Below are 4,365 nucleotides of genomic sequence, written 5' to 3' on the forward strand. Positions count from 1 at the left end.
TTAAGATTAGTGTTACTATACGTATACAAATACATATTATATACATTTATCAAAAAGACTGACCATATAGCAAGGGAGGTCTGCAGAACACTCTGTAATATTTTACAGGGGAAGAGGATCTGTACAAGAATAGACATATATAATGTACAAATGAACCAGATTCTGTACACCTAGGACAAACAATATTCTAATCTTTACCCAGATTAAAAAAAGTAAAAAAAAAACCAAGAAGTAATGAGACATAAACTTATGGGGGTTTCTCCTGGCACATTCCATTCTAATTTAAAACCTAGGAACACGACTTCCTGGAAGGCTCTGCTGCCTTAGTACCCAGATTTGGGAACGGAGAAATGATGCCTCCTTGTGGCCATTTCCCACAACAGCAGCTTTAAACACATTGCTAAAGGTCACTAAATATTCACCAAACTTGCATTTATTTAAATGACACCTGCCCTCCAAAAATTCCTGGGGTCGAAAATCGACCAAAATTTCAAAAGAGGGCAACCTTTCAAGATGACAATTTCAAGAGGTATATTGTACTCACATTTTTTTTAACAGAAAACAAAAAGGCGAGGAAAAATGATGAATTTTAGGAATTTTTAAAGACATGCAAACCCAAATTACAAAAACCGATCAGCTCACAGCCGTCAGAATGGCCATTAGCAAAAATGCTGCAAACAACAAATGCTGAAATGATTGTGGAGAGATGCTTACCCTCTCTTCTATGGGGGACGTGGTAAGAGCCACTAATGAAAACACAATGGAGGTGCTTTGAACATTGAGCTACAAGTCAATCATTCACACCCAGTGCTGGGCGTAACCCCTGAGAAATGAGAATCAAAAAGTCACAGGCTGGCAATCCTGCACTCCAGCAATATTTACCATAGCCAACACTTGGAAGCAACGAAAATACCCATCAATACAGGAATGCACCAAGAAGAAGTGGTCTATGTACACAATGGAATATTACTCCAATAAAAAATATTAATTAAATTTAAAAAACAAACAAAAGTAAGGAGACATCTGCTGTTGTGGGTTTATCCGGGCACATTCCACTCTAATTTATAACCGAGGAACACCACTGGCCGGGAGGGCTGTTTCCCTAGTTACCAGAGTGGGGAACGTAGAAAGGCTGCCGTCCTCTGGCCGTTACCTGCAAAAGCAGCTTTAAAACCTGTGCTAATGCTCACTTCATATGAACAAGTACGGCAGGACTGTAAATGAAACCTGCCCTCAAAATGTTTAGAGGGAGGTAAATGGCCAAAGCATTTCAAAATGTGACACATACTTTAAGAAAACACTTTGAAGAACTAAGCTGTAATCACAGATTGAAAAATCAAAGCACGTGCCTTAAAGCTCAATTTCAACGGATTATGAGACACATGCAAATTCAACCACGAAGCAGTATTATCTCAAACCAGTCAGAATAACCATCAGCAAGAAAACTATAAACAATAAATGCTGAAGGTGTTGTGGAGAAATGCATACGCTCAACTTTAAGAGGGACATAACTTGGAAAGAGCCACTAATGAGAACTGAATGGAAGTGCCTTTAAAAGGGAAATATTGAGCTACCATATGATCCAGCAGGCCCCTTCCTGGACCTATAACCTCTGAAGACAGAACTGGAAAGACACAGGCAGGCAAAACTGCACTGCACAGTATTACAATAGCCAAGATATGGAAGTAACCAAAAAGTCCACCAACAGATGGGGGGACAAAGAAGAACTGCTACATGTAGAGATGGAATATTAGCTAGCGAAAAAATGAAACAATGCCATTTGCAGCACCATAGATGAGTCTAGAAGTAATCACGCAACTTGTAGTAAGTGAGAAAGCGAAAGACACATATCCTATCCTATCGCTTGTAGGTGTTACCAAAAAATTGATACCAATGAAGATATTTCCACAGAGAAAGGCAATCACAGATTCATTAAGCAAACTTATGGTTCACCAAATGGAAAGGTGTGAGGATTGGATACATTACGATATTGGGGTTAACAGAGATATACAAACACATGTGAAACACAGAATCACCAAAGACCTATAGAATACCAAGAGAAGACTACTCAACATTGTGTCATAACCTACATGGGAAAAGGATACGAAGAAGAATAGATATATGTATATGTGTGAAAGAACCACATCTTGCACACCTAGAGCAAACAAAATATTGTAATCAAATCTGCTGTGATAACAAATAAAAATTTACTTAAAAATACGAACAAGAAGTAATGAGAAGGGGGTGCTCGGGCTCCGGCCCGCAGTTCGAGCGGCGAGAGCGCTCAGAGACGCGACGCGGGGCAGAGGGGAGTGAGCGGGCGCCTCAGTGTCCTTCCCCATCCCACCCCTCGCCTCGCCACCTTCTCCCCCCTCAGCCGGACCGGAATTATGTGATCCCGGAAGTTCCGGCGCCACTGCTGTGTGGGATAAACAGTAATGGCGGAGGCTGCAGCTCCGGGAACAACAGCCACAACATCAGGAGCAGGAGCGGCAGGGGCGGCGGTGGCAGCGGCCTCCCCCACCCCTATCCCCACAGTCACCTCCCCGTCCCTGGGGGCATGGGATTTGGCAGCGACGGCAGCGGCGGCGGCTGGACCAAACAGGTCACCTGCAGGTATTTCATGCATGGGGTTTGTAAGGAAGGAGATAACTGTCGATACTCACGTGACCTCTCTGACAGTCCATATGGTGTAGTGTACAAGTATGTTCAGCGAGGGTACTGTATTTACGGAGACCGCTGCAAATATGAACACAGCAAGCCATTGCAACTGCTACAGCTCTAACTGCAAAGTCACCCCTTGCTGCTTCCTCAAGTCTCTCATCAGTAGTTGGACAGATGGGTGAAATGCATATGGGCGAAGCTGAGTCAAGAAATTCAAACTTTTCAACTGTAGGAGCGGGTTCAGAAGACTGGGTGAACGCCATTGAGTTTGTTCCTGGGCAGCCCTACTGTGGCCGTACTGCCCCTTCCTCCACTGAAGCACCCCTGCAGGGCTCAGTGACCAAGGAAGAATCAGAGAAGGAGCAAATTGCAGTGGAAACAAAGAAGCAGATCTGCCCCTATGCTGCAGTGGGAGAGTGCCGATATGGGGAGAACTGTGTGTATCTCCATGGAGACGCGTGTGATATGTGTGGGCTGTAGGTCTTCCATCCAGTGGATGCTGCCCAAAGATCACAACATATAAAATCTTGCATCGAGGCCCATGAGAAGGACATGGAGCTCTCGTTTGCTGTGCAGCACAGCAAGGACATGGTGTGTGGGATCTGCACGGAGGTGGTCTATGAGAAAGCCAACCCCCGCGAGCGCCGCTTCGGAATCCTCTCCAACTGCAACCACACCTACTGTCTCAAGTGTATTCGCAAGTGGAGGAGTGCTAAGCAATCTGAGAGCAAGATCATAAAGTACTGCCCAGAATGCCGGATCACATCTAACATTGTCATTCCAAGTGAGTACTGGGTGGAGGAGAAAGAAGAGAAGCAGAAACTCATTCAGAAATACAAGGAGGCAATGAGCAACAAGGCGTGCAGGTATTTTGACGAAGGACGTAGGAGCTGCCCATTTGGAGGGAACTGCGTTTACAAGCATGCGTACCCTGATGCCGTAGAGAGGAGCCACAGAGACAGACAGTGGGAACATCAAGCACATACCGGGCCCAACGAAGGAACCACTTCTGGGAGCTCATTGAGGAAAGAGAGAACGGCAACCCCTTTGACAACGACGAAGAAGAGGTTGTCACCTTTGAGCTGGGCGAGATGTTGCTTGTGCTTTTGGCTGCAGGTGGGGACGACGACCTGACAGACTCTGAAGACGAGTGGGACTTGTTTCACGATGAGCTGGAAGATTTTTATGACTTGGATCTATAGCAGCTTTGCTGGGCGTGTGAACTGGTCTGCTGAGCCTCAGACGGCAGCCCTCCCCGCTGGTGGCAGCAGTGCCCGTGGTTCTCTTCTAGGCAGGCCTCTCAACTCCAGGTGCTGTCGTAATAATTTTTACCCAGGGCCTGTCTTCTCAATCCCTCACCTTTCCCCAAGGAGTATGTTGTTTTCTCTGTTTAAAAAAGTTACAAAAATGAATCTTAAAGTTAGTTTTCTTGTAACATGAATTTAAGGGTCAGACAGAGTGTAGGTTTGCTGCGTCATCTGTTTTCAGCCAGATTCACACAGTTCAAGGGGAGCATTTCTGGATTTCCAGTACTCATTTTTGAGGACCCCAGGTTCAAAAGTAACAGCATTGGCCCCGCTTTTGGGTCCAAGAATTGGGGTGTTAGGTGAAGGATCTGAACTGTGGCATGTAGCCTTCTGCTATAGACTTAGGCGGATGCTTGAGGTTTCTGGTGAATTCTGCACATCTGTGTTTTTATAT

The 4,365-nt window shown here is 45.3% G+C and overlaps 1 pseudogene; it reads left to right on the forward strand.

The window, feature by feature from the left end:
* Nucleotides 1-2,438: 2,438 nt before the first annotated feature.
* On the forward strand, nucleotides 2,439-3,919 carry LOC130706850 (E3 ubiquitin-protein ligase makorin-1-like; annotated as a pseudogene).
* Nucleotides 3,920-4,365: the final 446 nt, after the last annotated feature.

Source organism: Balaenoptera acutorostrata, unplaced genomic scaffold (genome assembly GCF_949987535.1).
Source record: "Balaenoptera acutorostrata unplaced genomic scaffold, mBalAcu1.1 scaffold_408, whole genome shotgun sequence".
NCBI classification, from domain to species: Eukaryota; Metazoa; Chordata; class Mammalia; order Artiodactyla; family Balaenopteridae; genus Balaenoptera; species Balaenoptera acutorostrata.